This window comes from Corylus avellana, chromosome ca5, assembly GCF_901000735.1.
Source record: "Corylus avellana chromosome ca5, CavTom2PMs-1.0".
Taxonomy (NCBI): Eukaryota; Viridiplantae; Streptophyta; class Magnoliopsida; order Fagales; family Betulaceae; genus Corylus; species Corylus avellana.
Genome location: NC_081545.1, coordinates 6,377,497 through 6,388,399, shown reverse-complemented (window position 1 = coordinate 6,388,399; position 10,903 = coordinate 6,377,497). Strand labels below are relative to the sequence as shown.

At 38.3% G+C, this 10,903-nt stretch overlaps 1 pseudogene; it reads right to left on the bottom strand.

Moving 5' to 3' along the window:
- The window catches only part of LOC132181655 (probable terpene synthase 12), a 56,109-nt pseudogene extending 53,374 nt beyond the window's left edge, over positions 1-2,735 (bottom strand).
- Positions 2,736-10,903: the final 8,168 nt, after the last annotated feature.

The window sequence follows — 10,903 nt, the reverse complement described above, 5'->3', positions numbered from 1 at the left end:
AAGAAGAGTTCAAACCTCCAAGGACATAGGATATAAGATCATCATCTTCTATAGGCTGCCCTGTTGCAGCCAGGAGGGCTGTACACGATTTGGTTTCATTGAGAAACTCTAAACAGGTTTTGGAACCTTGATTGAGGGTTTTTAGCTGTCTTTTCAAATAAGAGATTCTGGCCTTTGACTGAGATGCATATCGTGTGGCCAGAGTAGTTTAGACTTGTTTGGCTGTCTTTAATCCATAGAGGGAAGAGAGCATACGGTCTGACATGGTTGTGTTGAACCAAATAAGGATGCATTGATCCTTTCTGTGCCAGATTGAGTAATCTGGATTCACCATTGTGGTGAGGTTTCCAGTTTCATCAGTGAGATGTTTGGGAGGACATGGCTCACTGCCATCAACGAACCCCATCAATTCATGGGTGTTCAGAATTGGAGTGAAGTGAGACACCCAATTTAGGTAGTCTGCAGGGCCATCAAGCTTGGTAGAGATTTGTTGAGAGATGCTAGGCAGGGTGAATGTTGTAGTGACAGGTGCAGGGGATGAAGATGTGTTGGTGTTAGGTGCAGAAGATGAAGAAGAAGCACAAGATGAGGCCATTGTTGTAGGATCGGAGGAGTTTTCCTTTAAAGGCTCTGATACCATAAAATATTTCAAGGAGAAGAGAAAAGACAGAAAATTTGCACAAGAAAATTTCTCTTGTATACAATAAAATTGTTTCCTGAATGATACATCAGATTTTATAATATGTTTATAGCTTAACTAAAAGGAAAACAATAGTTGTACAAATCAGACATCTATTACACACAATCGGCCATGATATTATGGGATTGTGTGTTTACATAATCTTCATCAAATCTTTCCTTGTGAATGTGTCTATTAGCAAAGGGAGATGATCTTCTTTCCTTTGCTGTATCATTGACTAATGATTCTGCTGTTCCATGATTATTGGGAGCTCCATGATTCTTGCCTTTGTGATGCTCTACAATGCAAGCTGGTGAAGATGAGGTGTATGCATGCTCAGTGAGACTGATTGGCTGACGTGGCAGCTTAGGTGGCTGAAGGGAGTCATGTAGTCTAACAGATTTTTCACAGCATTGATATCCCAACTGAAAACACCAAGCATCGAGAAAGGGTAAGGGAAGAGTTATAATTACATTCTAAATTTTGCTATCTTTTTTACTTTTATTTTGGTGGGAGTGGGGTGGGGTTGGGGGAGGGGAAAGGGAAAGGGAAGAGTTATCAAGTATTAACCTTTCAACTGCATCAGTAAATAGCTCTAATTCATCCAAGGTAGCATAAACATCGTAGACATCATCAATGGTGGTAACAAGAGCAGCCACTTTCGTTAACCCTTTACGAAAATTACTTAATTGAGGTTCGAAGGCCATTCCTATTGTCCAAAAATAGCACTCCATCAATCTATCTCTAGTGAAGCTCAACTTGTTTGCCAAGCCCATATCGTTCCACTACCTAAAAGTCATAAAGTGAAACCAAATAAGTTTCCACTTAACATTCAAGCTATGGCAAACTCAACTTTCACAAACGCCTTATCTTATAGTGATTTGAATAAATAGTTTGAACATTTCTAACCTTGACACATCTTGAAGTTCTCTTTGAAACACCGACTGTACTATGTTAAAATCCAACTTTGCAAGTTCAAGTAGAAGAGAATTTGCATCTTCCCTCTTATTGTATGCCTCAATATACCACCGAGCTTCTAGCCTTAGCAATCTATGGTGTAATGGAACCTCCAATGCATGACTAACTTGTTCTGCCATGCTTTTGCTCACATCTCCCTTGAGGTCCTTGAGATGTATTCTTGTGAATGACATGGCCTCTTCCAAGAGGTTTTCTCCTTCAAAAGCAAGATAAGAAGCTTCATATAGACTCAACATTCCTTTGACATCCTTTGTAAGGCATTCCTTGAAATTTCCACTATGGTCCATGAAACTGTTAAATACATCTGTGTTTCATACAAAATATGATATTAGAAGATCGATCGTGAGATCAACATGCGAAATGAAATCAAGAATTAATTAGGATGATACCTTGAGAGACCCGATAGCCTTGTTGTCTTAGGAGCCTAAAGCTTAGAGCAGTAGCGTGCAGGCTCTCCCCTATTCTTTCATTACAGCCTTTTGAAGATGCATAGTTGTCAAGGATTCTTGTTATGTCCCTCTGAAAACAGTATCCCAAACCTAATCGTTGAACATCATCAATCAATTCAAGAGTTGCCAATAAGTCGGCATTTTCATTATGAATCATACTCCTCACATCCTCTTCTAGCTTCTTTGCCCTATCTTTGTATCGTTCATCCTGCATGATAACAATTTGAGAAATATATTATGTATAGTACGTTAGTAATCATGTTGATTGAAATAGGGTAAACTTTGACTCTAACATCACGATAAATCATCACCTATCCCAACTATTTAAGCTTACTGAAAAAATGATTGATTTTATCATTTTAAATACAGAGAAATATTTCTTAATTTTCATTTTGGCATCTACCTCGAGTACTCTTCTGCTAAGTTGGCATCTGCTATCCACCTTTAATTATTAAAAAAAAAAAAATCTAATGGTGTTAAAGAAATCAGAATTAATTGTTACCGCATATTGATTGTTTAAGGACTGCAAAAAAATGGCTACTCCAGAAGCTTGGCTGGTAATTGGGGGATTGTCTATCAACTTCTGAAGGGGATGTTGGTATACTGGAAAAGCATTGGAACTGCCACATTTTTGGTCTAGAAGAAGAGGTCCCTTTGTCATGGGAGTCATGAGATCTCAGAGAAATTTTGGTATGTTTAATTTTGCTTGTCATTTCCATCGGAAGACGTGAAGCTATATATTTATAGGACTTCAAGCCATCGAGGAAATGGATATTTGTGGAAAAAGTGAAACACATGGCGACAGAGATAATCTCTCTGAGATCTCCTCAGTCCTCATCATTCAAATCTCTCTGAAATTTATTTCAGATAACATATGAGTGGTCCCAAACACGCCGGGAGCTAGGGAACAACACATAGAGACAGGGGAGCTATGGCTTCTCTTGATTTTCAAATTAAAAAAATAAATAAATAAAATAAAAATAAAAAAATAAAATTAATCCCTTATTCATATAAATTTTGAGCCCTTTAATTAATGAGAAATCCTAATTCCATCTATGTCTAAAAGACGATTTATTGACATGTCAAGAGAAGTATAGGACTTGGACCTTGGTGAAGCCCGATCTGCGTTGCTAGTATCTCAATGTTAGAGTATATTATGGAGTTCAAAAATAATAGTCACAGTATAAGACTATTATTGACTTACAGTTGAAGAATATCATTGAGTCACACTTGAAAACTGTCACTGAGTTACAGGTAAATAGTTAAAGATTATCACCTAACTAACCTAGCTAGAGTAGAAGTCTATTTATATTCAACATGATTCTCCTATAAATAGGAGCATGTTATATTGTAAATATTACTCATAGAAATAAGAGTTTAATGCAGCCTTAAGGCTTGATCTTGTGGATGTAGGTCTGAACCACGTAAATTTCTATGTCACTATCTTATTATTTCTACATTGTTATTTATTATTATTTCCGCATTATGAATTCTTTCATGGTATCAGAGTAAATAGGCTAACGCCAATTGTTAGATATGGATTGCAATTTTCTTTTATGTTTTTTATTCTTTATTTCGATTGATTTCCCAATCATGAAATCTATATTGTTTTATTTTTTGTTAAAAAAAAAAATAGATATCATCTGGCCATTCAAATCCACGGCAAAGCACAACTTCCTCCAACGACACTCCGGCATGGACCTCCGCGCCACCAGCTCCTCTCTCCAAGACCCCCGTGGTCTCTCTCATGCCCAAGCCGCCAGATCTGTCGGCGCCTTCACCAACTCCGTTCATCTTCTTCTTTGTCAGTCCACACCAAATCTCTAGTCCTCCGCCTGTTAAGAATATTATGTTAGAGTTATTTACTTGTTATTTACTTCCTTAGGTATTATTAGTCTATTAGGTTTACCTTTCCTTAGTCTATTAGGTTTACATTTCCTTAATCTATTAGGTTAGTTGCCTCTTTATAAATAGAGATATCTATATTTATCATCATTATTTTAGACTCAATACAATGTAGTCCTTAGTGTGTTTCCACTTTCCCTTATGCTTCCGCTCTCTATATCTCTCCATTATTCTAACATGTTATCAAAGTATTTTAACATGGTATCAGAACCACTTTTCTATGACGTTCAATAAAGGTCTTTTCTAGTGTTTTCCTTTTGTCGAATTTCAGTTTTATCGCCCTACATCAAGCGCCGGCAAAATTTCTGCTGCCCATAGTCTCAAAATCGTGCCAACCTATAGATCCGAAACGACCACGTCAGCTTCACTGCCATGTCAACACATCGGCCACATCAGCGCCTCTGCCACGTCAGCATCTTGCCATAGTTGACTTTCTTATGTTGACTTTGACCATTCGAAAACAAGATTTGTGGTCTATTTTTGCTTTTGGCATCTCTATATGGCAGAAAACAAGATTCTTCTCCAAATTTAGGCGTTTGTTTTATGCGGTTCAAGTCGGTTTATGCATTGTTCAAATCGGTTCCATAGCCTTTTTCTTTGGGGCAGTTCAATCCGGTTCATTTTTCTTACGGTAGGCACTTTCAGGTCAGACCAATCTTTCCTCAGGTCCATGGGTTTTTGGGCCAAAGAAGCCCCTTTCAACCAGGCTACTTATGCCTTGTCAAATGCCGCGATCACCGGTCATTGCAGCCTCTCCTAGGCCATTGATCCATTACTAGTAAGAATTTTTTGGGTCAGACCTTTCAACGGTCCAAGGGTTTCAGACATGATTAGCCTCTTCAACCGACCCTTTTTTTCTCCCTACTTAGCTCAGCCGACCAGGCGAGATGATCTACTAGTTAAAATTTTTGGGTCAGACTTTAGCTTAGCTGACCAAGCAAGACGGTCCAAGGGTTTCAGGCATGATTAGCCTCTTCAATCGACCCTACTTATCTCAACTAACCAAGCGAGACGGTCTACTAGTTAGAATTTTTAGGTCAGACTTTAGCTCAACCGACCAGGTGAGATGGTCCAAGGGTTACAGGACAAACATGCCTCTTTTAACCGACCCTGCTTTCTCTCCGCTCGACCAGACGAGGCCAGCTATTTCATTACTAGTATATGGTTTTCAAGTCAAATTTACCACCAAGTGAACCAAGCTCCAGCTTAAATGCATTCAATTCAGGCAGAATCCACTAGTCTCTACAACTTTTATGGCGTTACTCCGGCAACTGTTTCGGCACAAGCAGCTTTTTCAGCAAATTCATTTTTCTTTCCTTTTTCTTTTACCCAAACTCAAGTTTACACATTGAGTTTGAGGGGGGATGTTAAGAATATTATGTTAAAGTTATTTACTTATTATTTACTTCCTTATGTATAATTAGTTTACTAAGTTTATCTTTTCTTAATCTACTAGGTTTACTTTTCCTTAGTCTATTAAATTACTTATCTTTCTATAAATAGAGACATCTGTATTCATTATCATTATTTTAGACTCAATACAATGTAGTTCTTAGTGTGTTTCCACTTTCCCTTATGCTTCTACTCTCTATATCTCTCCATTATTCTAACATGCTATCAAAGCATTTTAACATCCCAACCACAGATCCGCGATGTGTAGCAGCGCGATTACCTTAGCCATCCTCTTCGGCGTCAACTTCTCCACTGACTTCGTCTCCCTTAGGTTTCATCCCAGAACCGGCACCTTTCTCCACGGTTTTCCAAGCCCACTGCCAACGCTACTAGCATCTCCCTCCACCTCCAGCTTCAAACGGTGTGTTTCTTGCATCCTCCAAGGGTTTGAGCATGAGGTGTGTTGTACTTGGTAGGAGGCTAGGAGTTATGTGTAAGTAAATTGGGAGAAGAAATTGAAGAAAAAGAAGAAGAAGGGCATTTGGTAATAGATTTATCTCTTAACCCTGCATATATTCTTATTCTAGTTTAGGAATATGTTATTCTGGTTTAAGTTTTTTTTTTTTTTTTTAGGATGGTAGACTTGTAGTAGGTTGCCCTTATTAGGGTTGAAAGTTTAGAACCACTAACCGCTTTTATAACCACTAACCGCTTTTAAAAGAGGTTAGCGGTTATTGGATTTTTGAAAACCGCTAACCACTAACAGCCTTTTTAAAATATAATATATATTTATATTATATATAAATATTATAAAAAAAAAAAAAGGAATTCACTTACAACGCTTGAAGTAATTATATAAGTAGTTTAAAAATATTGGTTCCCATATTTTAATCCTTTTAATTTAACATTTTTTTATTAAAAAGCCCAAAATGAGCCCTCTTTTTTAAAAAAATATATAAAAAAATAAAATAAAAATAAAAATTGAAATTTCAAAAACAAAACTAAAAATTTTGATGAGAGAAAAATGAGTAATGCTATGGACCATCTTTTTATCCTCCTAAAACTGATGTGGCTTTTAAAATCATAATTAAATTTTAGATGAATCATACTTGAATTTTGATCAAATGGTGATTTTAAAAGCCACATCATCTTTAGGGGGATAAAAAGATGATCCCTAACATTACTCGAGAAAAAATGGGCTGAAATTGGGACATTTAAAAAAGAAAAGAAAATTGTGAAATTAAAAGGAGCTAAAATATGGTAACCATAAGGCAAATTTTTAAATTTCGAGGTTATGATTCCAAATCAGCTTATATTTATAAGAATATAAGTGAAATTGCCCCCTAAAACAAAACAAGATAGAAGGAAAAATATCTTATTTAGGATATTGCTTATGATACTATAGTTTTTACTATAATTTATTACAAATTAATGTAGCAAACAGTAATCAAATTTAATTGTTTAGTAACTAATATAATAAATGTCAAGTACACTTACAAACTGATGCGTACTTATGTGATGCGTACTTATGTGATGCGATAATATTGCATGGAGGATAACTTCTATAACCAGCTTCTTTGTGCTCACCAATAAGAAGCTGCTACCTAGGATTATTGTACAAAACCAAATCAAAACAATAACACTAGATTATATAACTTTATGCCCTTCATTCAATATTGTTTTTTTTTTTTTTTTAAAGAATATGGGGAAAGGCTAAGGGTGGCTCGCCACCACCCCCAGCCCATCTAAGGTGGCCGGCGAGCCACCCCATGGTCAGAGGTGGCCCACCCTGTTTAAGACTGCCATTTATGGCATCTTTGATTTTATGGTTTTCAGATATTTCTCATGGTCTAACTGAACTTCGTTGCCTTTTTTGTTCATCAATCGGTCAGCAATCCACAAGAGTCCAAATTTTGAATTGTGGAGCAAATCACTATTTAAATCTTCACATACTTCACTAAGTTTAGTGATTTTTGTTAGAATATATGGAAAATATATTATATTTTCCATATATTCCATAATTATGCTGATATTGAAATATTCTCTATTTATGGGTTAATTGTAATCATATATTGAGATTGTAATCAAATCAAGGAGATTTGATTACCAAACTTGTATTTAGACATTACCCTATAAATAGGAACCTTTGTATTGTAGACAAATTAAGTTAATGAGCACAATGTAACCCTTAGGGGTATTCCGAGTGGTGGACGTAGGTGTCTAATACCGAACCACCCGTAAGTTCTTTGTGTTTATTTTTTATATTGCTTCCGCTTATATTCCCCCATAATCATTATTTTAACATGGTATCAGAGCTATTGGCTTACGCCAGTCGATCTAATAGTCCTGTGATATATATATATATATATATTTTCCTTCAATTTATTGTTTGTATCTTGAAAAAAAAAAAAAAAAAAAAAAATTGCAGCCCACCCGGCTACTTCCCATGTCTGACTGCCACTTGCCGCCGACAGCCACAACTAAATTTAGCCACCGCAACCAGCCACTCCGGGAGCAGCCCCGGCCTTTTCAGTGCTTCCGCTCCATCTCTCTCCACAACAGACCACAGTCATCCTCTCCGGCGTCAACTTCTCCACCGTCTTCGTCTCCCTCAGATTTCGTCTCCGTTCAGTTGCCTTCTCCGGTTGTCAAAGCCTATCACCGGCGCGAGCAGCGTTTCCGTACGCCTCCGACTTCAAACGGCGTGTTCCGGTGTCCTACGAGACTGATGTATGTGGTAGCAGGCTAGGAGATGCGTTTGCTGGAAATTTAGGTAAGAAATTGAAGAAGAAGGAGTATGCTTGGTTACAGGTGTGAGTTATCTTACTTGAGTGCAAAGCTATTCCTATTCTAGTATAGGAATATGATATCTTAGTTTAGTGTTATACCTGGAGCTGTTTGGTTACAGGAATAAGGTAATCCTTATCCCAGCTTATGTAGTATGAAAAAAAAAAAAATGCTGCATGTGGCGTGGAGTGAGGAGAGAGAAAAGAAAGAAAAGAAAAGGGAGAAAAGAGATGGTGTCAGCCAAGTGAAAAAAAAAAAAAGGGAAGGAAGAAGAAGCAGTCCAAGTGGACCACATCACGCGCGCCACGCGCCGGTCAGATTCGGTGTGCCGATCTGATAACCGCCCAAGTGGGCTCATTTTCTTTTTATTTTTGGCCCAAGTCGGCCCTGGCCCGTAGTCGGCCCTTTTTATTTTTGGCTCATAGTCAGCCTTGGCCCGTTGTCGGCCCCTTTTGAAGTTTGGCTCATTGTCAGCCTTGGCCCGTAGTCGGCCCCTTTTTTATTTTTGGCTCATAGTCAACCCTGGCCTGTTGTTGGCCCCTTTTATTTTTGGCTCATTATCAGCCCTGGCCCGTTGTTGGCCTCTTTTGGATTTTGGCCCGTTGTCGGCCCCTTTTGAAGTTTGGCTCGTTGTCAGCCCTAGCTCGTTATCGGCCTTTTTTGGAGTTTGGCCCGTTGTCGGCCCTTTTGAATCTGCATTCACAGCCACCTGCCGCCGTCGCTGGCTGCCCGCCAGCCTCTATCTCCTCCGGCAGTCGTCATCATCTACGGCCCGTTCCCCACCTCCACCACCGCCGTCATCATTATTTCAGATTTCAAACTCAAGGTTCCAAAATATTCCACCTTGAGTTTGAGGGGGGATGTTAGAATATATGGAAAATATATTATATTTTCCATATATTCCATAATTATGCTGATATTGAAATATTCTCTATTTATGGGTTAATTGTAATCATATATTGAGATTGTAATCAAATCAAGGAGATTTGATTACCAAACTTGTATTTAGACATTACCCTATAAATAGGAACCTTTGTATTGTAGACAAATTAAGTTAATGAGCACAATGTAACCCTTAGGGGTATTCCGAGTGGTGGACGTAGGTGTCTAACACCGAACCACCTGTAAGTTCTTTGTATTTATTTTTTATATTGCTTCCGCTTATATTCCCCCATAATCATTATTTTAACAATTTTTATTGGAGGCGATCCCTGCTGGTTTCATTGGCGTTTTCTAGGTCCATTTGTTTCTCTCTGCATCCCTATGTAGTCTGACATCTCTACTTCTCATAATTTAGCCCACCATCAAACTAGCTTGTTATTGGAATCCCACTATAAGACTAATTCAGATCCATTTTGAAGAGCAAGTCCGGAAAGTTCAAAGCTTTGGTGCTGGGTTTAGCCTAGCCCATAGAGCAGTTTATTAGATTTCTGTGGTCAATATTCTGGATAGTGGATTCAGAATAAGCTAGATGACTGTGGATGAAGCGGGTAGTGACTCCGAGTAGAGAGCAAAATAAGGCTTTTGAGAATGCCCTGGCAACTCATCCTAAAGATGCTTCAGATCGATGGGAGAAAATTGCAGCTGATGTACCAGGGAAAACCCTAGAAGAGATTAAACATCACTACGGGCTCTTGGTTGATGCGAACCAATCTTAGCCCTTTCTCATATTCTTGAAATAAAAAAAATCAATATTAAATGAAGGGCATAAAGCTATATAATCTAGTGTTATTGGTCTTATTTGGATTTGTACAATAATTTTAAGTGGCAACTTTTTATTGGTGGACACAAGAAAACTCATTTTTACCAGCTTTCTTATAGAAGTTATCCCCTCTCGCATAATATAAAAAGTAGTAACTATTGATTTCTAACGACTGAACTACTCCCTCCTAAACGAATGCTAATTAATACTCTAGCAGCGCTATCATGGAACAGGATCCTCTCCAGTCCATTATGGTTGGAAAATATCTAGTTTATGGCTAAGATTTCTTATTAGAAATCCTATGGCCACAAATGGGATACATATCTCATCAATAAAAATAATAATAAAATATTATTTTAAATTAAAAAATGTAAGTAGTAGTGGGGGTATTCGGCCACTGATAGTGGGGTGGCTTCCACACCCCCATTAGTAGTGGCTCTGAGCCACCCCCTTAATAACCGGGCCACGTGGGGTGGCCTGAACCACCCCCCTGAGGTAGCTGGCTGGGGTGGTTCTCCATTTTGTAGTGTGTGCTGGGTGTCGGCACTCTGCTAAGAGCCTTGAGCCACCCTCCTGGGCCACAAGGTTGGGTGTAACACCCCAGATGGCCCTCTTTGGGGTGGATCGCACACCCCCACGTGGCTGGTGCTTAAAAGATTGTTTGTATGGGTGGCCTAAACGACCTCATTTAGGTGTGGCTCCTGGGCCTCAACTCGTGACATCAGTGGCCTCGCTTTCACCTCCCCAATTAAAATGGGAGGTGGCCTGGGCCACCCCCCATAGGGGCATGTCACCCCCCTTCTTTTTACTTATTTTTTATTAATTTGTTTTTTTATTTAAAATAATATTTTATTTTTATTTTTATTGATAGGATATGTATCCCATTTGTGGCCATAGAATTTCTTTTCAGAAATTCTGGTCATGAATTGAATATTCTCTAGTCCATTATGGACTAGAGAGGATTCTGTTCCCGCTATCATGGTCAGTCATCTATGCCCATTTTTATTAAAA